The sequence below is a fragment of the Eumetopias jubatus genome, unplaced genomic scaffold (assembly GCF_037043125.1).
Source record: "Eumetopias jubatus isolate StellerSeaLion01/CBP00866 unplaced genomic scaffold, mEumJub1_p1.0 scaffold_9, whole genome shotgun sequence".
In the NCBI taxonomy this organism is placed as follows: domain Eukaryota; kingdom Metazoa; phylum Chordata; class Mammalia; order Carnivora; family Otariidae; genus Eumetopias; species Eumetopias jubatus.
The window spans coordinates 68,842,655-68,870,123 of NW_028274815.1; the positions used below are offsets into that span (position 1 = coordinate 68,842,655).

General features: G+C 34.8%; 1 long non-coding RNA gene across 1 annotated transcript in view; it reads left to right on the forward strand.

The window, feature by feature from the left end:
- The first annotated feature begins 1,536 nt into the window (after positions 1–1,536).
- The window catches only part of LOC148163555 (uncharacterized), a 42,328-nt gene continuing 16,395 nt past the window's right edge, over positions 1,537–27,469 (forward strand). The window contains exon 1 of the long non-coding RNA XR_015768873.1: positions 1,537–1,567. This is a non-coding gene — a long non-coding RNA (uncharacterized LOC148163555). The remainder of the gene's footprint in view (positions 1,568–27,469) is intronic.

Genomic DNA, 27,469 nt, shown 5'->3' on the forward strand with positions numbered 1-27,469 from the left:
TATATAAGCAGGGTTTTTGCTTGCTTGTGGGTTTGCTTATTTTAGCACTTATAAGTCTTAAGATTTTCTGGACAGAGTAGAGTAGCTGTATTCATTTGGAGTAAGCAGAGGCAAGGTTTTGTGTGTGCTAGTTTATTTTGGGATATATTCTTATGACACAGAATAAAATAGTGGAGAAGGAAAGTCAATAGAAGGATGAGTTGTAGAATAGCTCTCCTCTGTGGAAAATGGTACTCAATGCAACTGGGACTTTCTCGGGAGATTTATATATGGAATTTCACAATTGCCCACAAAAAGAACAAAAAAGGAAGTACTTATCAGCAGCTCTTATCTATCATGTAAAGTTTGTCCCATTAGGATGCTCACTGCCATGAGCTATTAGAAAAGCATGCACAAGTGCTAAGTGGGGTCATACAAATTTCCTTGACACAGAATTATGAAAGCCCAGGACAAGAAAGCAAGAAAGAATGACTGTGGTGATGCAAAGTGCCATTAGTTTACATCTGCATGAGTCTGTTTGACTCATCAATGGCCAGAATAAAGGTTAGGTAGAGAGGATGTGATATAGGGCAATGTAAGTATCCAAAACACCAATAAACATGATGGATACTTTGGTGCCCCTGGGTGCATTTAAAAGAACATGATCAGTAAGACTAGAAGAGTCTAATATATTCACTGGGATACTGATCACTCCCTCTAGTATTTCCCCTCATTTCTCCTTTATAAAGAACTGATGTTCTTTGCTCTTGCTTTCTCTGGGTCCATCCAGGTGTTTCCACACCTCACCTTCTGAGTCTTTCCTGACGCCTCCTTTTCCTAACCCTTTGTTCATAAAAATTAACCTCCCTCAAATTTCTGGACTCTCTCTAAAAAGATATCCATGAAAGTCTCAGTGTAAAGGCAATGTAATGTATAGTATGGACCTTAAAAAATTTCACTTATTTTGTTAATGGTGGATAATAAATCAAACAAAATTAGATAATTTTTGGTAAGCGGGAGCATATTTTCCATATGTATCGAAACACTTAGACTGTGGTCAAAACTCTACTGAATGAATACTGAGAATGTAAGCAAAATCTTCCAGCCTGCCCAAATAATCCATTTTAATATAAATTAATAAGCTACTTTCTATTTCTTCCTTTAGAAGTCTGCACATTTGTAAGAGCCTAGGTGGAAATGGGTCCTCACTAGCCTCTTTGTCTCCTGCCAAAGGTATTCCAAGCTCATAGCCTTAAGTAACTCATATGGATTATGTGAATCTGGTCTGTTCAGAGGAGCCCTGAGTATCCTTTCCCTTGGCAAATCCAGAAATTGTGTCAGTAACATCTCAATCAATAAACTTCCATTCTAACTACGATGTCATCTGGACCTAATATCTGAGTTCCCAATAGTTTTTACTCTACCAAATGGCCTAGACATCTGTCTGCTTTATAGACACTGTAGAGTCTTTCCAGAAATTCTGTCAAACAGTAAGACTAATTACAGTCTTCCATAATTGCTCTTTGGCAGGCTGGAAGTGGTTAACTCTGGCTCCTGAACAGACTGAAGTGACGGTCTCCTTAAACTGGTAAGAAGACCCACTAGTTAACACTTTAATACATTTTTTCCCAAACACATGCCCTCACACACAATATTATTATGATAATAAATAGGCACATGCTTGCTTTCCAGCCAAATGATGAAAACAAAGACCATTTATCTCAGGGTTCATCTGTGGTTTGTTGAAAATTAATTTCTTCCTTGTAAATACATCACATTAGCAAATGCATTCTGCTATATTTTGAAAATTTCTCAATTGTAAGCTTACATTTTCCTTATAAAAGCACATATTCTCCCATTATTATCTATGATACTATAAGAATCCATGCAGTTATGCAGCAGATCATTTCTCAAACTACCATAGTTTGATGCATTTTTAAGGTACTTGTGATATAGTTGAAATAAATTTTATATAGTGGCTATGTCATAAATCATATGTTTGACTTTAACTACCTACTACATTAGGATTTATATAAGAAAATACGTTCTAATCTCAACAACTTCTTTCAGATACTAATATAAGTTTTTATGTTTCATATCAAATCCTCATAATCAATAGATCAAATTATTAGTACTTTATAAGTATCACTCTTATCCAAAATCTAATTTGTAATGTCTAATATGAGAAACAATGGTATTGGCTGTGATATTTCAAATTCAGATATACCAATCCACTAAGGCACAGGCTAATGAAGTATATACATAGGGAGTGTACTTGACACTTAAGGAAGGAGGGCCCTGAGATGTGTCCTAGGCTTGGAAAACTAATCAGTTTCTTTCTGACATTTCCAGGTAATTTGCAAACAATTATCTCATCTCTCAACTTGGCCAACAGCATATTAGTAAGACATGTGTTCCCACCAACTTTCTCTTATTTCGGAAATAAAATCCTTTCACATATAATCAAATTTTTTCTTTTCATATGTTTGTTAGTTGTGGAGTTACATTATTATCCTTTCATTCATACTGTGGGTTTTGCATAAATTAGTACCAAGCTTAATAATTCCTTACTCTCTTATAGTTCTGAAATCTCTTAAAAATATAAGATTAAGTATATTAAATATCAGGACTGATTAATTACTATGATACGTAGCCAACCATCCACAGTATAAGTCTTCCTGGTATAAGGCACTTCTCTATTCAGTGTCCTGAATCACTAAGGAAGTAACTATCTTCTAGTATAGATATAGTTATGAATATTCCTTCAAGGAAGGCTGGCCCCTCAAATGACCATTGCTTCTGAGTCATAGTGACTGCTTTAAGGCGAATGGCTGAAAACATCTCAGTTAGAGTCAACATATCCCCCAGTCACTTTCCTTTCCAGTATGTATGTGGCAAGTATCATTGTACATGTTTTCATGCTTACAGGTTTTAATGCAGAGCTAGTTCCAAAAGAACAACCTTTGGTGTCAGCCAGTATTGCTGAAACACCAAAGTCTTTTCGGAGCTCATAGTTTGTAGAGTCCTAGAAACAATCATCCAGATTACCTTCCTGCCCTTGCAGCCAATTTCCAGAACAATAAAGTATACACAATGCTACTTTAAAAAAACATTTTATTTATTTTAAAGAGAGAGAGAGAAAGAGAGAGATAGAGAGCATGTGAGCAGGGGTAGGGGCAGAGGGAGAGGGAGAGAATCCAAGCAGAATCCCTGCTCAGGGCGGAGACCAACGCAGGACTCACTCTCATGACCCTGATATCATGAACTGAACCAAAACCAAGAGTCAGACGCTTAACTGACTAGTCACTCAGGTGCCCCTACACAATGCTCTTATTTATGAGACTTTCAAATACAGCCAATCTCAAAAATTTAGTCATTAATGCTAGTGTTTTTGAGGGGGAAAAATAAACTGCAATGAGTTTTGAAATTTTCTCCCAATTCTCAGGAAAACTGTAGCTTTCATCAGTAATGGTAGTTGTGAAACATTCAGGGTCTCAAACTGGCAATGGATGCTTGTGTGAATGATACATGATAAGCAGGATTGGGATTAATAGTATCTTTCCAGGTTTAGTGTGCACAGGGCAGATGGCTCTTCCGGTCTCATCAGCATTTTTCAGTGCCTGGCAGGCTAAGTGTTCTACGTAACTTGCTGATTATTAACCTTGGAAGGAAACATTATTAAACCTTCCCCTTTGCTGTTAGCCATTCAGTGTCTGCATAGGAGCAACCAGCAATAAAATGGACATATGTCCCCTGCACCTGCCTCATCATTCACTAGAGTGTGCCTTGCATCATTGGATTTATGTGACCACTACATATTAGACTCCACAGTAAAGAGTGGATCTAAGTGTACCCTTTCTAAGGCTTATATCCACTTCAAATAAAGGCACTTGCACTTGCTATTAACATCTTAACCAATAAATCAGCACATTATCTACCAGTTTACCCAGACTCAATTTTAAGCTTCCAAATAAGAATTGTGAATGATGTATTACGTTCTAAGAATTTCCCTAAATTATGCTTGCAAGTCATAGAGGGATTTTCCACTCTAGGAGCTTCCCTAGTAGCAGTCCTGGACAAGACCTGCTACACTATTCCTTCAGATCTTGTGAAAGAGGAGGAGCTTGTGATTCCTGTCCATACATAAAGTGATTAGGAAACATGCTTGGGGCTGGGATGAGCCTTCTAAGTCACCAGCTGTTAAAAGTTTAGCTAAACTCATGGAACAGTACATCAAAAACTAATGATGTAATGTATGGTGATAACATAACATAATAAAACTAAAAAAAAAAAAAGTTTAGCTAAACTATTCCATGATATTGCTAGTGTGGCATCCATTTTGCATGGCCAAGTGGCCTATGGGGGTCTTGAACTGACACTGGTCCCTCCTGTGAGCATACGCCCTAGGTAACAGCAAGTAGAATCGTAAATAAATGTTAAGTTGTGATACAACTCCCCACTGCCCTTGGCATAGCACTCACCCCTACTTCCCAGGGCCTTTCCCCTGTGCACCTTTTGTGTACCCTGAAGCTTACCAAAACTCTGCTCTTTTTGGTTTGAATTGACCAGTTGGGCCTTCTCCCAGGAACTTCAAAGTACTCCACCCATGGCCCTTAATAAAGGCATGTGTTCCAGGTCCTGGTGTTCTCTGGCTCTGTGTGTGGCCTCTCCAGTGTACATGGAAGCAAAAAACTTCTCTATTTCTGTTATTTTGTGGCCTTTTTCTTAAAATGGGGTTCACCATCTGACACCCCAAGAGTCTACTTAACAAATGTTAACAAAGGGCACAAGACCACCTGCAAGGCCCTGTGCTGAATATGCAGGGTACTTGGGGTCTGGATAAGTATTGTATTTAACTTGAGCAACTGAAAGGTATACAGTCAAGGAAATGAATTCAAATATTGGTCGACAAAGGGAAACTGACAACAGAAATAAAGAACCACAGGGTGCCTGGGTGGCTTGGTCTGTTGAGTATGCAACTCTTGGTTTTGGCTCAGGTCATAATCTCATGGGTCCTGGGATTGAGCCCCGTGTTGGGCTCCACACTCAGTGGGGAGTCTGCTTGAGAGTCTCTCCCTCTGCCCCTCCCCCACTCACGTCGGGGGGCGGGGTGCACGTGTTCTCTCTCTCTCTAAAATAAATAAGTAAATTAAAAAAAAAAGAACTAAAGAACCACATACAAGGAATGGGTCTCACAAGTCAAATGAAATTTTTAAAAGTGTATATAGGTATAAACAAAGCAAAAAGGTTCTGGAGTATAGAAGCAAAGAAAAGAAAAGAGGTTAATATAAAAAGGATCAGGATGTAGGCCTCTGGACCTTGAACATGGTAAACACTGGTAGCTGCTTGTGATGTTGACTATCTGGAATGGGAGGCAGACTTGCTGATTTAAAGAAGCTATGTACCTTGTATACAATCATTGTTCAGCTCCTGAGTTTTATTATTTTCTTATTTATCTGGGAATTATCCATTGTCAGATTGTCTAACTTCTCTCTTTATTTCCTAGGTAGGGCAGTTGTTTCAATGCAGTGTTCTCAATGGGGGCAATTTGATAATATCTGAAAATATTGTTGGTTGCCAGTGGACTGGACTGGAGTGTGCTACTGGAATTTAGTGACTAGAAGCCAGAAATGCTGCTAAACAACCTACCATATGCAGGAAAGTCCCTTACAACAAAGAATTATTCACCCTCGGGTGCCTGGGTGGCTCAGTTGGTTAAGCGACTGCCTTCGGCTCAGGTCATGATCCTGGGGTCCCGGGATCAAGTCCTACATCGGGCTCCCTGCTCAGCGGGGAGTCTGTTCTCCCTCTGACCCTCCCCCCTCTCATGCTCTCTCTCTCTCTCATTCTCTCTCTCAAATAAATAAATAAATAAAATCTTAAAAAAAAAAAAAAAACAAAGAATTATTCACCCTCAGTATCAATATCAATAGTGCCAAGGTGGAGAAACACGTTCTAACAACAGTAAATACATAGATTTGTCTATGATTTTTTGTAGGTATTTGAGAGCAGAAATAATAAATGAAATAATATTTCTCATATTTGAATAGATCTCAGAATTGTGAGGGTTTTGAGAACCATGGATCCTAGGAGCCTTCTCCAGACCTGCTAAGTCAGAGTTTTAATGAATATATTTTATATTTTGAAGGACTAAATGGTTGCTTCTGTTATGTATTCATGCTTGAGAGTAACTAAGGTATTATCTCCATTCCTGGCTTACTAGAGAAAAGGGATTTTATTTTCTTATTCTGTTTATTCTCATGGAAAGTTCTTATTGATCTGTTTGTTAAATTCTGCCTCCAAACACACATGGAAAAAAATAGAAAAATGTATTCTACATCAAAATTTAGCATCTCTACACATGAACTGAATGATCAGGATAATGATTCAGATTATTAAAGTAATAGATATCATAGGAATTGTTGACACAGTCATAGCATGCTGATACTTAGGGTTCAAATGATTTCTTTTTCCATGAGGCTTACATTGATTGTCACAGTGATGAAAACTAAGAAAACATTTTCAAGTTCTATTAATATTAAGCGTCATTCTTATGACCTCTGTTATGCTTTTTTTAAAATAGTACTCAATCTCAAGTACCTGAGTAAATGTACCTTTTTCTTTTTAAAACATTTTTAAATAAATAAATCTCATTGCTTTCTGAGTGAAAATTATATACGTGCTTTTTTGAAAATTAAATCAGATAATGCATAAGAATATAAGGACAAAAGTAAATAGTCACTACATCATCTATCCAGAGTTAAAAATTGCAACCATTTAAAAAAATCTTTCAATGTTATTTATATGTACACAAACATACATTAACAGCATTTCTTTAATTTAAAAAAGAGTTGAAACAATTTCTGCCTAGTCATTATAGAGTAGCAGATATTGGACTAATTCTACTGCCAAAAATTATTATGAAAGCTGAATAATTCAATACATATTAATGTAACTGAATCTGTATTCCAAAAATTTTCCCAAAAGAGAGGAAGTCGGAAAGGCAAGCAGAAAGGGAAGTAAAGAAAGAAGGGAGAAAGGAAGGATTTCCTGCCTCCAGATGGCTTCACTGATGAATTCTTCCAAATAGTAAAAGGAGAAATAATATTAATATTACACACGTTTATCCAAAAAATGAAAATGCGAGACCCAACTTTCAGCTCATTTTATGGAGCCAGCACAACTCTGACATCAAAAGTCACAAGAAAACTACAAGGAAGCAGTATTACAGGCCAATATCTCTCATGAACCCATAAATATAATAATATATAAATACAATAAAACCATTTCCATATGAGGTTTATTCCAAAAATCCAAGGTTGGCCTAACATTCACAGATCAGCAAGGATAAAAAAACCATGATCATCTCAGTAGAGGAATAAAGTTCTTTGATAAACTTTAACATTCATTTACTTATTTAAAAAACAAACAACAGTCTTACATAATTCACAGCAGTCACCATAGCACATACCCTCCCCAATGTCTGTCACCCAGCCACCCCATCCCTCCCACCCCCCACCACTCCAGCAACCCTCAGTTTGTTTCCTGAGATTAAAAATTCCTTGTGTAAGACTGTTGAATCACAGATCTGTACCTCTGAAACAAATAATACATTATATGTTTAAAAAAAAAAAGAAGATAGCAGGAAGGGAAGAATGAAGGGGGTGGGGGGATGGGTTAGCCTGGTGATGGGTATTAAAGAGGACATGTGCTGCATGGAGCACTGGGTATTATACGCAGTTATGTAAAGTAGCAAAAAATATATAGAACTCATTTAAGTAAAACTGGGCAAGATACCTACACTGAAAACTTAAACATATTGATGAGAAAAATTAAAGACTTAAATAAATTCTCATGAATGGGGAGATTCATAAGAACATTTCTATTCTCCCTAAATTGATCTAACTGACCTCTGTAGGTATTCTATTCAATATCAGTTGGTGTTCAATGTTCAAGGAAAATTTTGGAGATGCAAGGAATATAGAATAGCCAAAGCAGTCTTTGAAAAGTTAAATAAAATTGGGAGACTTAAATAACCAAAAATATACTATAAACTATATTTAAGATAATGTAATATAGGTACATATGTATACAAAAAGACTACTAAGAAATATTGGAGGTCCTAGAAACAAACCCACAGATAGATAATTACCTAATTTATATAAAGACTCTTCTGTAATTTAGAGAAACGTAGAGATTGGTTTTTCCAATAAATGGTGCTGGAACCATTAAACAGTAGCATAGAAAAATTTTTACTACTACTTCTCACTATTCAAAAGAAATTATTCAAGAAAGTTCATGATCCCTTGTTCAAGGTAAAAGAATAACGATTCAAGGGAAAACATGAGTATATCTTCAAGTACTTGAGGAAAACAAAGATTTCTTAAATAGAACATGAAAAGCATTAAACAGAGAAAAATTAATATTTTAGAACTTCATCAAAATGTCATCTTTAACAGAGTACAAATGGAAATCACAGCATGGAAAAGGACAGCTACAATTCACATATGTGACATAGTACTCATACCTAGGATATGTAAGGAACTACACATTAATTTTTTTAAAAAAGATAAAGTACATGATAAAACCTGGCCAAAAGCCTTAACTAGGAACTTCATTAATGAGAATGTCCAAATAGCCAGAGTATAGACATTTGGTCAGAATTATTAGTCGTCATGGAAATGTAAACTTAAACAACACTGAGACTGCTAAACACCCACCAAAATGGTATAAATAAAATGATTGAAAATGCCAGTGTTAATGAGGATGTACAGCAATTCAAGGTGACACATGTAACTGTTGTAGTGTAAACTGGTAAAACAGTCTTAGAAAATGCTTTGCCAGTATCCAAAAAACAAAATATACATTTACCCATAATTCAGCAAATTCACCCTTAGTTATACACCCAAGAGAAATAAGTACATATAGCTATAAAGTCCCTTTCAAGAATGTTCATAACATTCTTATTCATAGTATTCAAAAACTGAAAATATCTGTCAACAGTGGAATGAGTGAATAAATTGTAATAAATTAAATGTGTATTAAATTGCAATAAAAAGAATAGTATACTGATACAACACAGATTAATTTTTTAGATATTATATTGCACAATCAATACCGACAGAAATCAAAATAAATGGCCAGTTTAGGTTGATTTTATTCTAGTGAACGGTATTGGGTAAGCCTGGGGCACTGGCATATGACATAAATTACATAGTTTATCAAATACCATTGAGGCCATTTCAAAAGGAAATAAGAGCCAAGGTTGACCAAAACGACTACATACTTCTGAACTCCCCCTTCCCACAAACACAACAAATGTACAGCTACACATTGGACAATTACCTCTGAAAGAAATCCAGGAACTGACTCCTATACATCAAGTGAATGAAAAAATACCTATGGAACAGGCAAGACTGAGACCCAGTCTTGTCATACACCCCACTCCCAGCCCAGTGCCATACAATCAAGAGGGAACCTCCCAACTCCCAGGTCTTCTCAGAGGGGTGAAGGGCTTGAACCCCTTGGTGACTATAGCTGATAACACTTTATTGTATAGTTGAAATTTGTTAAGTGAGTAGATTGTAAATGTTCTCACCAAAAAGAAAAAAAAAAACCTAAATATATAAGGAGATGGATGGATTAATTTTAACTCGTCCGGGGAAATACTTACACAATGTGTATGTATATCAAATGATCACGTTCTATACTTTAAATATCTTACAATTCTGTTTGTCAATTTAATCTCTCAATAAAGCTGAGAGGAAAAAAAAAGATTGGCAGAAACGTTTTTAAAAAAAAATAAAGGGAGGGGCGCCTGGGTGGCTCAGTCGTTAAGTATCTGCCTTCGGCTCAGATCATGATCCCAGGGTCCTGGGACCCAGCCCGGCAATGGGCTCCCTGCCCAGCGGGAGGCCTGCTTCTCCCTCTCCCACTCCCCCCTGCTTGTGTTCCTTCTCTCGCTGTGTCTCTCTCTGTCAAATAAATAAATAAAATCTTTTTAAAAAATTAATTAAAAAATAAATAAATAAAGGGAAACAAGAGCCAACGTGAAAGGTTTTTCACTGGCCGGAGTTAAATATCAAAAGAAGAGTGACAATAGACTGAAATACTTCAAATATGTAAATATATACTTGTTCATAATGATATCAAAATATATTTGTTAATCAATTCTGGAGGTTTCTAAAGCACCAAATAATGTTCTGAAATTAACAAATAATGGGAAAGAATTACATATTTTAATTACCCCTACTTTTCCAGATAAAGTGTTTCAGAGCATCCTGATATTTGATGAAGAAACGTCATTTCTTGGCTCTTGTCAGATAATTGCAACTAACAGATGTAAAAGGAATGATAACATTAGAAAATCACTGTTTGCAACCACTTATAAATAATAAATCTAGGCAATGATTATCAATGGTTGCTAAAACTGTTAGGTGAAAGGTAAATGGAAAACTCTATGATGGATAGATGTGGCTGAAAACACCTGAACCTACTTATCTATCTTAACTTCACAATTATAGGGACAGCAGACATTATGAATTTTGGGACTTGATGTAAAATGGAATACATCACCTAAGAGAAATCGTGCCACAGCTCCAAAATGCATACGAATCCAATCAAGACTCTTGTTTCATCAGTTGAGAAAATGAGGAAGCAGTCAGAATACTGGTCAAACAGACCCAGTTTAAATAAAAGTTTTGTGGGGCACCTGGGGGGCTCAGTCGGTTAAGCGTCTAACTCCTGATTTCAGCTCAGGTCATGATCTCAAGGTTGTGGGATCCAATTCCAAGTGTAGTCTCACAACAAGCTCCAAGTTGGGCCCCACATCAGGTAGGGCTCTGAGTCTGGCTCCATGCTCAGCATAGAGTTTGCTTGTCTCTTGCCCTCTGCTTCCTGCCTCCCTGCTCTCTTTCTCTCTCACACTCTTTCTCAAATAAATAAAATCTTTTAAAAAATTAAAAATAAAATAGAAGGTTTGTTTTAAATTAAGAAGTTTTAAAAATTATGTCAAGATATATGTGTAGACCTTGTCTGCATCTCAATTTCAACAATGTATAAAAATTTACTTTGAGATAACTGGATTAATTTTAACATAGGTTAAGTATTAATATCATTAAAGAATTATTATTAATTTGCATTTTGTTTATACTTTAAAATATCCTCATCTGTTCCATATATATATATATATATATATATGGAAATATTTATAATGAAATGATATAATGCCTGAGATCTGTCTTTAAATACTCCAAAAACAACATAAATAATAGTGATAGGGAAACATGGGTAAAACAAGATTGGCTAAATAGCATTAATTATTGAAATTTGATGCTGGAAATGTGGATATTCATTACATGAATATATATTGTTTTTTTGCTTATTTGACAATTTTCATTAAGAAATTGATATTGTCACTTTGTATATTTATCATTCATTCTCAAGGTATTATTTATATTTTTAAATTTTTATTTAAATTCCACTTAGTTAATATACAATGTAATATCAGTTTCAGGTGTACAATTTACTGATTCAACACTTCCATACAACACCCAGCGTTCATCACGACAAGTGCCCTCCTTAATCCCCATCACCTATTTCACCCATTCCTCCACCCACCTCCCCTCTGGTAACCATCAGTTTGCTCTCTATAATTAAGTTTCTTGGTTTGCTTCTTTTTTTTTTTCTTCTATGATCATTTGATTTGTTTCTTAAATTCCACATGAGTGAAATTATATGGTATCTGACTTCTCTGATTTACTTTGCTTAGCATAATACTCTCTAGCTCCAACCAAGTTGTTGCAAATGGCAAGAATTCATCCTTTTAATGGCTGAGTAATATTCCATTACCTATATATACCACTTCTTTATTCCTTCATCAGTTGATAGAAACTTAGGCTGCTTCCATAACTTGGCTATTGTTGATAATGCTGTTATAAACATCAGGGTGCATGTATCTCTTTGAATTAGTATTTTTGTATTCTTTAGGTAAATACCTAGGATTGCAATTGCTGGATCATAGGGTAGTTCTACTTCTGACTTTTTAAGGAACCTCCATACTGTTTTCCAGAGTGGCTACACCAGTTTGCCTTCCTGACAACAGAGTAAGAGGGTTCCCCTTTCTCCACATCCTTGCCAACACATGTTGTTGATTTTAGAGATTCTGACAAGTATGAGATGATATCGCATTGTAGTGTTGATTTGTATTTCCCTGATGATGAGTGATGTTGAACATCTTTCCATGTGTCTGTTGGCCACCTGTATGTCTTTGGAAAAATGTCTGTTCATGTCTTCTGCCCATTTTTTTAATCGGATTATTTGTATTTTGGGTGTTGACCCTTTTTTAGACATGTCACTTGCAACTATCTCCTCCCATTCCATAAGTTGCCTTTTAGTTTTGTTGATTGTTTCCTTCTCTGTGCAGAAGCTTTTTATTTTGATGAAGTCCTAATAGCTTATTTTTGCTTTTGTTTCCCTTGCCTCAGGAGACATATCTACAAAGAAATTGCTATGGCCAATGTCAAAGAGGTTACCGCTTGTGTTCTCCTCTAAGATTTTTATGGTTTCAGGGGCGCCTGGGTGGCTCAGTCATTAAGCGTCTGCCTTCGGCTCAGATCATGATCCCAGAGTCCTGGGATCGAGCCCCGCATCGGGCTCCCTGCTCTGTGGGAAGCCTGCTTCTCCCTCTCCCACTCCGCCTGCTTGTGTTCCCTCTCTTGCTGTGTCTCTCTCTGTCAAATAAATAGAATCTTTTTAAAAAAAAGATTGTTATGGTTTCAAAGCTCACATTTAGGTTTTTAATCCATTTTGAATTATATTTGTGTTTTGTGTATAAAAGTGGCAAAGTTTCTTTCTTTTGCATGTTGTTGTCCAGTTTTCCCAACACCATTTGTTGAAGAGACTGTCTTTTCCCATTAGATATTCTTTTCGCTTTGTTGAAGATTAACTGACCATTTGTGGGTTTTCTATTCTGTTCTATTGATCTATGTGTCTATTTCTGTGACAGTATCATACTGTTTTGATTGCTACAGCTTTCTAATATAACTCTAAGTCTGGAATTGTGATGCTTCCAGTTTTGCTTTTCTATTTCAAGGTTGCTTTGGCTTTTAGGGATCTTTTGTGGTTCCATACAAATTTTCGGATTATTTGTTTTAGCCCTGTGAAAAATACTGTTGGTATTTTGATAGGGATTACATTAAAAGTGTAGATTACTTTGAGTAGTACAGACATTCTCACAATATTTGTTCTTCTAATCCAAGAGCATCAAATATTTAAAGTTAAAATTTTATTTGAATTGTCTTTAGTATCAGTAACCAGTAAGGTTAAAATTAATCTCTTTCTCTTCTGATAGATAATAAAACCTTTGTAAAAATATAAATGTTATTAAAATATTTTTTTAATTTACCATCTAGATATCACCAATGTTAATATTTCATGAACAATATTCTAGGTTTACTTCTTTGAACACATAATAATTATAATGCATTATATCATTTTAATTAATAATGATTATTTAACATATAGTACTATTAATAACAAGAGAACTAACAATATATATGCCAGGCCAAATAGTATATGTATTTTAAGTATTGTTCATAAATGAGGTCATTTATCCTCGTGAAACCCCTAAGATGAAAGCATTACTATTTGGTTTATTATACAAATGAGCAACCTGATTCACAGTAGGGTTAAATAACGCACCTAAGGTCACAGCTACAAGGTAAAGAAAATAAAAAACATACCTACACAATTCAACTTCGCAGCCTAATTTCGCTCAACAAAATTTTAAAAGAAAAAGACACCAACAGGAATTTGAGAATTGCTGAAATTTAAAAAATAGGTTTTGTTAAATCATTCTTACAATTTATAAATGAACACTATGGACTCCAGGAAACAAATTGAGGGTTTAAGAGGGGATGGGGGTGGGAGGATGGGGTAGCTGGATGATGGGTATTAAGGAGGGCACATGTTATGATGAGCACTGGGTGTTATACACAAGTAATGAATCATTGAACACTACATCAAAAACTAATGATGTACTATATGGTGGCTAACTGAACATAATAAAAAAAAACATTAAAAATAAACACTAAAATTAGTTTGGTCAACTTTTTAGTATGCTGATTTGTATGATTTAATAACATTTCACGTAGAATGTGTCTATGCATGTGAGATTAGTTCAGAATGAATGGGTGTGTATCTGCTTGTACGTACAGATTCTTTGGTAGGTTTTATCATTAGTACCAATCCAACATCTTAACTTCTATTACAAAACTTTACTATATACTTACTAATCATATCCATCAGGCCCAACATTAAACATTTTATTATATATTCATTTTTCATTTCTCTTTCTCTGTCTCTCACACACACATACATAAACACACACACACACACAGGTAGATGATATGAAGACAGACATGCATGTAATCAAGCAACTTTTAAAGAACAAAAAGATTGGCCTCAGTTTGGGGGAGGAAAATAATTACAGACCTTTTCTGAGCATCTTTTTAGAATTTCTATAATTATATTTTTGGTAATTTTCCAGTAGAAGGAAACTACATGATAAAATGATTTGGTTAAAAAATACATACAGAGTTAGGTATTACTAGCACCATGTAGAACTATTATACAGTTCAGGAAAATTTAGTGAACTGAATTGCTGAAATTTATGATGAAAAAGCGGCAGAATTAGGATAAAATCTATGTATGAATGTCGAAACCTAAGCTTCTATGAGACAAACGCTATCCTTTCCTTTTTCAGCTTTTTATCTTATCATGCTCTAGAACTGTTAATATAATATTAGTCATTTTATCCTTCAAAGTACTAAAAAAAAAAACACACAGCTAATAATGGTATTTTAATGTCATGGGTCTTTTCCCATTCTCATTTTCTACTTCTTTTTGAAATTACTTTTTCTAATGTACAATGTTTATAATGGCATACATTTCACCAAATTTTATTTCTCTTTAATTTCTAATTTTGTTAATTTGTTTTAACACTGGGAGTCTTAAAAATTGATTTCACCTTTCATACACAGCTGTGAGAGATGATTCTTGGCACCCACGCTGGACACAGAACTCTTGATATCTACTCCTGTGCTTTTCCTATGTCCTAGATTGATAAGCATTGCCTCAGTTCTGGGATACTGAGTACTTCCCAAAAATTTATAATTCCACACCTTTTCTCGTCGTTTGACTTGTGATTATGAACAGAGTTCATTGTAAATGCAGGTGAAAAGGCTTATGAAAATGTAGTAATTTCCATAGGCCCAATGCTCTTTGCTGCATTGGAGGTTATAGAGTGCACTTTTCTTCAGTTCTAGTCTGACCTGATGTCTGAGGCCATGTCTAAGCTGCCCTTTTCCTTCCTGGTAGAGGACATGGTGGATGTCTTGATTCAGTCCTCTGCATTTGTATTAATCAAAGAGATTTTACAATTGGCTTCTTCTTGTGATTCTGGGTTGTGATTCATCTTCTTTGACCTGCACGCACTATTGAGCAGGACTTTTTCCCCCTTCCAATGACCCAAATGTCCTGATAATTTCATTTACGGAATCCTTCTGTCTGTACTGAGGCATATTTGCCCTCCTATAGCTCCAAGGATCAGGGATCTCTCTATGACACAGTCTCTTCTTCCTATTGAATACGCAGACAGGTAGAAGGAACAAAAAATGGCTTGCGCATATTCTACCTGTTTTCACATATCCTATTTACCTAACATCTTTGAGATTTTCCATGGTGTCTCTTTTCCCCCAAAGGCACACCAAACTCACAGTGTTTAATTGGTGACCTATGACAAATTCAGTCACTGGGGAATCACAACAGCTCCTGCCCTTGAGTAATATAAGTCAGATAGGACCTGGGTGTATATCTTTACTGGCCTGAGAATTTACAAATTATTTCCCTTTCTTATAGTCAAATCTTATTGCTGTAATATTTCCTTAATTCCTCTACTCAAAAAAAGGATTTATTTCTCTGTGATTTGCATCACTGCAATATGCATCTTATTTTAGTAGGAAAAACATATTACCTCTACATTAATTTATTCTTTACAAGGCCAGATTCTTTTATTTTAATTAATTTTTATTCTTCTGGTTATGTAAATTTTATTTGGCTTTTTCAATGATTTTTCTAAGGCAGTTTTTACAGGAGGATCAAGCATATTTTTTTTTACTTATTAAAGTAAATTGTATACACAGTAAAATGGACAGATCATAAGTATGGCATTGAGAGTTTTCATAAATATGTACACCCATGTGAAACTCACAATAATAATGATATATAGTATTTCTACGACTATAGAACATTCATGTATGTCCCATTCTAATTAACTACCATCTCCCATAGGCATCCAATGTCTTGATTTTTATCACCATAAATTAGTGTTTGCCTATATTATATAGACAGAATCTTACAGTGTATGTTTTACTTCTTTTACTCAACATGTTTTTGAGATTCAAATTGTTGTACATACCAGTTCATTCTTTATAATTCTGATTACAATTACATTTTATGAATATACCACAATTTATCTTTTTTTCTGTTGATACCATTTGTTCTAAATTTTTTTTCACTTTGTAATCATCTCTAGCCTGTATATAGATGGACAGTTGATTGTTACAGAATAAATCAATTGCCCATCAAAAACCAGCAGGAAATTCATCTTGTGAAACTACAAATTTGACCATTAGTTCTACTTTTGTATATTCCTTGGGATTTTCTATGTAAAAATTCATATGTTCTACAAATAAAGCTTTATTTCTTCCTTTCCTATCTTTTGTCTTTTTATTTGTCTTGATAGTCTCATTTCATTGATTGGGACTTCAGGTACAATATTAAAAATAAGTGATATGAATAGACATGTTTGGCTTAATCCTGATCTGAGGGGAAATCAGAGGGAAATACTTCATCATTAGTTATGATATTAGTGGTAGGTTTATTTTTATGTCCTATATCAGGTTTAGAATGTGCCCCTGTATTCCTAGTTTATTAAGAGTTTTGTTACACATGGGCATTAACTTTTCTCACATAACTTTTCTGCATCCATTAAGATGATCATGTGCTTTTTCTCCTTTATTCTGTTAATATGACAAAGTGCATTGATTGATTTTTCTATTATGAATCCAAACTTGTATTTTTCAAACAAATCCCACATAATCATGCTGTACTTATATACTGATGGATTACATTTTCTGATATTTTGTTATGGACTTTTACATCCATATTCATGATGGAAATATGTGAATTATTTCTTGTAATGTCAAGTAAAGTTTTGGTATCAGGGTTTTTCTGCCTTTATAATATTGATTGAGTTTCTACTAATGCCCAGAGTAAAGTTGTGCTTCAATTTTAGCCAATAACTGATATATACCTTTAACTGGCCCAGTGTTTCAAAAAATCTAATCTCTTCTCTCGGTTGCTAAAATCACTGGGGAATAGGTCTACACATTTGCTACCATCATTTATCAATCTCCCATTCACAACAACATCCTTCTCAATCAATCTACTTTCAGTACCACTCGGAAAGCTCTCAATGACTTCAATTTTAGTAGCTTCAGACTTGAATTCCAAGCCCATATTTTGGTTTTCTGTCTTCTCCCATCAGAATATGTATGATCACCTCATTCTTAATACTTTTAAAGTAGAACATATCACATTACCTTCCGGTTTACACCACTTCTGAATTCTCAGTATTTCCCAATGGCATCAATATCATGCCTATTTCCTAAACTAAAAGTCATATGTTATCTTTAAGTCTTGTTTCTCCTATACTTTATAGACAGTCAACTGATAGTGCCTATCAGTTCTAGTCCTGAGATTCTTGTCATATTAAGATGCTTCTTTAAGTCTCACTGTTCAGATCTTTCTTTTTGCTTGTCTAGACTACTACATTGACATTCTAAATGATATTTCTTCCAGCCTTCTCCCACCCCTCCAATCCATCTTAAACATTACTATGGATCTTATCTCCTGAATGCATATGTCAGATCTCACCATTTCCCTCTTCGAAAACAAGCTAATAATTATCAAGTTAGAAAGGCGTTTCACATCCAAAGGCTGGCAATTCCATATTCTAACCCTCCCCAGAATAATTTCTATACTTTTTCTTTATGTTCCTGTCCAGCATCAAAACTAAGTAACTTATTTTCCTTTGTATGATACACATATTCCTGAATTCATTTCTGTGTTGATTTTAATTCCTTAATCTGGATCTTTTCCCCTTACCATACACACTATAAGGTAGTGTTTAATAATACAAACTCTGAAGTGATCTTATAATCTTATGATAAAATGATCAGATTCTAATTATACCAAATGTTTTCTATTGAACTCTACAATTTTTGAAGGTAGGGTCTGAGTCTGATTCTTCATTTTTATCCCAAAATACACAGCATATTACTTTGCTTCTGGTAAAATTACAATACTATTTGCTGAATGAATTACTTTCCACTGACTTGCTTTCTTTATAAAGGCAAAAACGTCATTGGTAGCCACTTTAAAGTGACAAATTGTCTTAGTCACATTAGACCAGATCTCTACAACTAAACTATGTCCTCAAGTAGGATGTAAAGAGTTAGTTTAAAGACATTAATGTGTTTGAATCTGGGGAAATAATGCAACTTTATTTACTAACCAAGGCCACATCATATCTTTGTTTTGAATCTCATAAAGAGTTTTAAGTTGATGACCTTCATCTCCACTAGCTCTTCACTTGTGTGATCTGATTAAAATTATGAGATTTTATCATTTCTCTGGAGACCCTCAGTTAAGAGTGAAAAAACTTCAGACTTTTTATAGATCTTTATTTTGGTTTCAGATAATTAAGTTTATTTTTAGATTTTATTTTATTAATTTTATTCTCATTAAAATAAATAGCCAAATTTATTTAGAATAGAAAGATACCTTTTTACTCTCTGATGTGGAAAATAACAAGATTTAACAGAACACTTTGGCAACTTAAGGGCTCCAGCACCTTAGGTAGACAAGGAGACAATAGCAGGTATCTGTTGTGATAAGTCTCAGAGTGGCAGTGAGAGTTGTTTGCTACCAGACATGGGATTTTATTTACAGCTCCCCAAAACTACTGAGGTTTGACTTGACAGGACTCTGAGGTCCTGCACAGGTAATTGGGGCATACATGTTAGAAATATATGTGTGTTGTTATTGTTAATATGATCTTATTAACACCTTCGGATTACTAAGGACAGAGAAAATTGTTTCTCCACAGATTTCTGTCTTTTGCATCATTTGGTATTTCTACTATTATTTAATCATTTTTTTCTCATGCTTACTGGAATGAGGAGGCATACACCAGTGCTTACTCCAGAATCACTTTTTTTTTTTTTTAACCATCTTGGGTCACAGGTGGTCAATGTAATGCCTTTTATTCCCCCAAGATCACAAATATTGCAAAATCCTTTCTCCATTCATATAAATATTGAATTACACTGCATAGTTAAAATGCAAATTGTTTAAAATAACAGACCTAGTATTTCCAGTCTTTCAGATGAATATTTTAGTGTTTCTTACCTACCAAATCCTTGGGACTGTAGCCAAATATTTTGGACATCTAGGTAACTTAAACTTTTTAATAAACCATGACTTAATTTAACCATGACAAACTTTAAAATGAATCTTGTGAAGATCCACAGAGCAGAGCAATGCTTTTCTTTGAATACTGATAGTTATTGTTCACTGACAATATGTCAGAAATGCCATAATATGCCACATTCACATAGGCTTCTGGCAACAGATAATGTATACCAGTTGGTCCATGTGTATGAACTGTGCGGGTCCACTTATATGCAGATTTTTTTGGATAAATACAGGATAGCACTGTAAATGTATTCTTCCTTATAATTTTTAATAACATTTTCTTTTCTCTTGCTTACTTTATTGTAAGAATACTGTATATAATACATATAACATACAAAATATGTGTTAACTGACTATGTTATCATTAAGGCTTCTGGTCAGCAGTAGGCGAGTAGTAGTTAAGTTTGGGGAAATTCAAAAATTATACGTAGATTTTTGACCGTGCAAGGGGTTGGCACCCCTAACTCCTATGTTGTTCAAGGGTCAATTGTATAAGCGCTTATACTTTGTGTCTGAAAGTATATGTGTCTCTGCTGATAGTTTACAAACTGCAACTTATGGCGATTTTCTGTACATCACCAAGGGTAGATATTTTGGACAAAAATACACAGTTCATGACTATTTAAATTCTTAGAGGTTAAATTTACAATGGTGAGAACAGAATAGAAAGGCATTAGAATGATCTGAAAATACATACAGCAATTCCAAAGAGGTAGAAAAATAAATATCTCATAGTTTGGATGTAAATTATGCTTTTAAACAGTTTGAATCATTTGGATATTATATGCATCTGTCTGCCCATTTGTTATAAAAGTCCTTTGTTCCAATGTGTGATTTCTTGTCTAAAATCAGGTAAACTTACCCTGCAAATGTGAAAAGATATCTTATATTAGCAACATTTCTAAACTATTTCTTTAGCCTGAAAAAACAAAATTGATTTGACAACACGCGTGAAAGTACAATGACGGGTTACTGATTTTTATTTTTCACACATTTTTCCTAAAGCTTTTGGATTCAGATTTTATGTGAATCACTCTGTATTTGTAAACCACACATTTTTGGGTTCAGTCACTGTATCAAATGGTTCCTGATCTTTGCTGAAGTCATCCGTGAATATAAGGAATGACATTTTGCTAGCAACGCACTTTATATTACAGTAACAAGCTTGAGCTTCTCTTTTGTGGAATGACCCTGAAATGGGTACAGCTGGGAGAGATGAGGATCTAACAAGGTGAGTGAATACTTTTTTATTAGGTGAAGCAAACCATTTGCTCTGTCAACCTACTTTTGTGCTTCAATGACAATAGGACCTTTTAGAAACACAAATAGTCTCTCACATACCATACCTGATAAGTTTCCATTTGTTACATCTATACACAGATATACTGGATTTTCTCCAGCTGGCTTTCCTTCCTACAAAAGTTTCTGAAATTCAAATTCTTCTCATTATACCTGGACTCTATTCCTTGTTGAGGCTGCCAATGCATTTCTGGGTTTTAGTTCAACATAAAAAGAATCGTATATATAAATACAGATGAAACAGTATAATGACTCTTCTATATTCTTTTAGAGTTGTCTTGGTTTTGGCTGCAGTCACTGTTTCTTGAACCTAATCTCAGTTTTAATTTTGACTATTGATATCAATTCCCAGCCACCCACCACCCTCCTCTCCTGTCAACAATATCAGTTATAATTTCCAGAACATAAATTTTTTATAGTCTTTGCTGGTATGTAATTTCTCTTTTTCTTTCAAACTTTGTGGTTTTATTCTGTATACACTGTGTGCTGCCCTCTGTTCAACACAAAGGAATATCTCATATTTTATACAAACCTGTTTTATCTCAAAGAAGGCTGTGCAAAGCCTGTATCATTGTGGTCTTGAGATGTTAACTTCCTCGAGTACTGAAAAGTTAGTGATCCTATCTTGTTAAGATATACCACTATCAAGCCTAGTTAGGAAGCTGTATCTGAAATTTAAAGTAGTGTTAAACTCAAGCAAGTTTAGGTAAAAAGAATAAATTAGACTAATACTTGATACTTTTAGTCTGAAATCCTATATAGCAATACTGGTAGTTGCAAGAGCCAGATTTAGAATCTGGCAATCCTAATTCTCAGTTCTTGCTCTGTCAACCATTATAACTTTTAGTACTATAATATATAAGTGTTAACTATATATATTATGTAAGTAATATAATTATTGCTTCCATTTCTACCTAAGTAAATGAGATGCCATAATTCATTTACATGCATGTATATGATATCATTCACAAAATATCTGTATATCGGAATTATTATGGACGTTTGCTTGAGAAAAGTAGTTTGTGCAATATCCAACAGACAGTGGTTATTACAAAGTCCATCAGAGAGTTGAAACTCAATAATAGTTGGGAGAGTGCATGTCAGAGATGTGCTGTCCAAGATGGTAACTATTAATCATATGTAACTACTTAATTTTAAAGGCAAATGAATTACAACAGAATAAGATTTTTAAAAAAAAATCAATTCCTTGGTATATTGGAAACACCACGTGCTCAGGAACAACATGGAACTTGTAGCTGTCAGACTGGATAGTGCAGAAGCTTTAATAGAAATTGTTGGTAGATGGAAAGGATGGTCTTTGGTATCAAGCAGACCTGACTTCAAATCTCAGCTGCACTACACTACTACTGGATGATTTTGACTAGGTTATTTAATGGCATTTATTAAGGGTCATATTGATTTTGAATTTTGAGTGTGGTCTGCTAAGACTTTTGTTTCACAGAGCCTTCAATGATCCTTGTGCAGCCACAGCCACTTGAAGATAAACCCAGGGAAGATCCAAGGATATAGCACCACAAATTCAGATGAATTCCATGGTCTCTCTGTGACAAATCTTCACTCCAGTCTTTACCCCAGCTACAACTTCCCTTCAAAACTCTTCCACCAATTCTCTTTGCCAGTCACACCACAGCTTACCCAAATGCCTTCCTTCACTATTCTCTTTTATCTACTTCGAATGTTCTTAAACTTTTTCCTTTTTCTTACTTCCCCTGTGGAGCCTCACCTGACTGCTGCAGTCCACTTGGCTGCATTTTCTTTTCTGAATTGTTGTAGTAACTATTGCTTATATCTCATTATTATGGTGCACTTAATAAATTATAAGGTATATATTTTCCCCACATTTAAGTGGTTCTGAATATGAAGTGGAGTGTGTCTTGTAATTAACGGTATCTCACAATCCCTGCTGGCTTAGAGGAATGTCCAGAATACAGAGTACTTTAACTCACAGGAATCAAATGTTTATGGGAATGAGTTGGATGAGATGATGAATTAGACATCTTCTTTCTGGATAAATAGTAGTAAACAGAAAGTATATTCCATAGTTTAAATACTTAATTATTAAACATATATTAGTTATTAAATTTCCCTATTATTGGTAATCATTTATTTAACTTTTGTATACCTAAAACTTCTATATGTAAAAATATTACTTCATAAGTATAGAACCCCCAAATTAGTATAGGAATGTGTTTATGGCTCCTGATAAATGTTGACAAATTGTTTTCCAAAGTCATGTTATCAGTTTACAATTCCACCAGACAAGTAAGTATTTGCACTTCCTAAATAAGTGTTTGAATAATTTTAACCATCCAGAGAATGTTCATCAGAAGATCAAGTCTTTCAGATTCAAAGTCCCATGATATTTTCATGTCATATTGCTGGTTGTATAAAATAACAGAATTTGAGTTCATCCAGAGGGCTCCTATTTTTTATCAGTCATCATTTAACACGCTATTGGTTAGAGACCTGAGTACCTTCAGAATCAATGGGAAATGTCCTTGATTTGTATATTCTGTTCATCACCCAACCTCAAAATTCCAGTATCAGGCTAGATTTTAGCATAGTGTATACTATAGTATATATAGTATATAGTATAGAGAAGTCTGTGGCAGAGTTACTAAAATAGAATCTCTGATAAAGGCATTAATATATTCTCTAGGCCTGGTTCCTGTTATACAAGGTGTTGTTCAATGGGCATCACTTGGGAGATTATTAAAAATGTACACTCTCAGGTTCTATGCCTACTTTTAAGACCTCCTGTATTATAAAGTGTCTTTTTTAATTTTTTATAATATTTTTAAGATTTTATTTATTTATTTGACAGAGAGAGACACAGCAAGAGAGGGAACACAAGCAGGGGGAGTGGGAGAGGGAGAAACAGGCTTCCCGCCAAACAGGGAGTCCGACTCAGGGCTCAATTCTAGGACCCTGGGATCATGACCTGAGCAGAAGGCAGATGCTTAATGAGTGAGCCACCCAGGTGCCCCTATAAAGTGCCTTTTAAGATTCCCCTTTTGGTTCATATACACATCAACATTTAAGAATCACTGATATTGGTGGTTATGAAGTCACATTAAGAAATATTGTTTTTAGCTCTTAAATGTTTAACAGTTGCTATCATTTCTTCAGGTGATATCCCCAACAAAAATGCAGAGAGAAGAATCCCTTTCCCCTCCATGGATCTGTGCTTTCTGTGTGTAATTATTTTTTTAAAGATTTTACTTATTTATTTGACAGAGAAAGAGAGAGCACAAGCAAGGTGAGCAAGCGGCAGGGAGAGGGAGAAACAGACTCCTGCTAAGCAGAGAGCCCGACATGGGGTTCAATCCCAGGACCCTGGGATCATGACCTGAGCCGAAGGCAGACACTTAAGGACTGAGACACCCAGGCACCCCAATATATGTGTAATTCTTTTTAAAATTATTCTAATGTGTGACATTCCCATGATTTAACATTGTTTAACTTCCTGTCTCAGCTAATACTCTTTTAAGTCTAATTTCCTCTTCCACTATTCCCAATAGGTTTGCTTTCTTGTATCCATAGCACTGTGAAATTTCAATAATCATTCACCATTTAGATGACTTAGCTGTTTCCAGTCATTCACTCAGATTTTTTATTTTATTTTTATTTTCATTGAGAATCAGTGGCAAAATAAACGAAGCAAATGGTTTTACTGTTTTAAAATGTGCATGCACCAAAAAGATAATATTCTGAGAAAAATTCACTCAGGTAGGATCTCTGAAGAATAATGTGCTAAACTGCAGTCATTCATTCAACAAATAATTAATGAGCATCTACAACTTGTTCGATCTAAGTACTAAGGATTTCACAGTGAACAAGAAGGAAAAAAAGTCTTTATTCTCAGAAAGCTTACATTGTATAAACAGAGAATACATGATGGCCAAGGAAGAAGTAGCCACAATTTTCAGATAGTGATGATTACCATGAAGAAAATAAAAGAGGGAAATGAGCCAGAGTAGCAGAGAGTGTGGTAAGAGAATTATGGGCCACCATTTCTCTCTGGAACAATGCTAGTTTACACACATCAAATCTTAGCCCTATAGTTAGTATTTTGGTGCCAATTTAGAATTTTTTGTGTGTGGATAATATTTATCATTTCTACTGTCACCTTGGTTACTGTTGAGATCAAGAACTGAAAACTAAAATGATAGGGTTTTAGAAGGAAATCCTTTCTACAAGCAGGATGTAAGATTCAATGATAAGTAATAAAGAGAGAAAGGAAAACCTTTTTGCTCTATAAAATATGAATAAGGTCATTTCCTACAACTTTGGTATTCTACATTATTTTAATATATGGCTTGTTTATTTTTATATTCTTGTTTAGGATAAAATTGGTTATATTAAATCATGGACCAGAGAAGTTAATTAATTTGCTCTAGCTCACATATATTCCAAGGAACCAAACAAACAAATAAAAACATTGTAACTTGGGGATTTGTAACTCTACAGTGCAGTTTCTTCTCTTTTTCTTCCTAACTACAAAGAAAATAGAGGATTACTGGGCAAACCCCAATAAACAAAATGCTTAGAAGAAGCAATAGCTGGGAGTAAGAAAGACGATGGGGCAAATGGCACAAATCCAAATGGAAACTTTGTGGACACGGGGGACCCAAGAAGGTCCAAAGCATCTATGAAGGGAGGTCCAGGAATGCAGGGTCATGCAAATGGGACTTCTTTCTAACGCAGTCATTTCTTTCTGGTTCAGTATATCTTTACTCCGAAAAGACAGGAAACAAGTTCAAAAAGAAGAGTAGACGTAGCAATACCACATACTATACTAAATACTGTACAGCTATATGTAGATATGAGGATGAAACAAATAGAAAACTAAACTCAGAAACATATCCGAAATATTTTTTAAAATATAAAGAAACCACATCGTGAGTTTCTGCTGAGAATATTTCCTGACTCCTTTATAAAGAACCAATTATTATCTGGCTATCTGTTATGGACTGAATATTTGTGTCCCCTCCCAAATTCATATATTGAATCATAAGCATAAACATACCTTGTCATGGTACTAGGAAATGGAGTCTTTGGAGGTAATGAGGTCATGAAGGTGGAGCTCTTATGAATAGGATTAGGGTCTTTATAAGAAGGAAGAAGAGAGCTTGTTTCCCCTCTCTGCTCTCCTACCATGTGAGGATACAAGAACATGGCCAACTGCAAACCAGGAGAAGTGCCTTTAACAGAGATTACATCTGCAGGCACCTTGATCTTGGACCTCTTAGTCTTTAGAACTCTGGGAAAAAAAAAATTCTGTTGTTTAAACCACTCAGACTGTGGTATCCTTGTTATGGCAGCTTGAACTAAGGCACCACCTGAAAAATCTAAAATTATTCAAATGTAGATGATGAGTATTTCAAACATAATCCCTACAAAATGCTGTGTAGATATTGCTACACAGATCTTTTTTTCCTTTTTCCCCTGTTTAGTAATGATGATGATGATGATAAAATACATACAAAGAATAGGAAAATGATAACATATAAGTAAGATCTATCTTTTGAAATAAAATATAAAAGTATAAAAGATAAGTACAATTTGGATAGAATTAAACATGTATATTCAGTAAAATTCAAGAAAGCATAGACCCTATGAATCAAGAGATGAATGAATAGATTCTACGAAACGTGATCATATTCAGGAGCTGGCAGAAATAAAAAAAATAATCTAAGGACAAAAACATAAATTATAAATTTAAAAACTACAATATAATCAGTAACAATGGAAAAGTAAGTAGATAATTTAGATAAAGGACAAATTTGAGACTTTCTGAGAAGGCAGAAGTTAAAATGAAAAATCACAGGTGATCATGTAAATGAATAAATATGGAGGACAGAAAATGTACATGCAACAGGATTATGCCTGATTGACAGTTTACAAATAAGAAACAGAGTATCTTTCATTGGTTGAAGAAAAATTAGATGATAGATTGTAATGAACCCCAGATTAAAACTGAAGAAAGTGGGGGGCTACTTAAGCTTAGCCTGATAAAGTTTAAAAGTTTAAGTGTCAAGAAAAAGTTCCTGGGTGCCTGGGTGGCTCAGATGGTTGAGCGTCTGCCTTTGGCTCAGGTCATGATCCCAGGGTCCTGGGATCGAGTCCCTCATCGGGCTCTCTGCTCAGTGGGGAGCCTGCTTCTCCCTCTGCTTCTCTCTTTCTCTCTCTCTCTCTGTCTCTCATGAATAAATAAATAAAATCTTTAAAAAAAAGAAAAAATTCCTAAACATACAAAGAAAAAGGAATATTAAACAAAAATGAACAAAAAAAATCATATCAAGGAGTTGCAAGCATGGAAAGAAAAATAAACCCGGTTTCAGCTTTCTCCACTGAAGTTCTAAATTCCATAAGACATTGGCATAAAATCCACAGACGACTTTCATAGGACAAGGATGGTCAAAGATTAAGATTAATAACACTCTGCCCAGTCAAGTTGTTAATGCAGATATACCTTGGGGGTGGGGGAGAAAGATTAGATTTGTAAGAACCAATAAAATAAATTTTGAATTTTAGTCCTAGAAGAAAAGAAATGAAGCTATGATCAAAC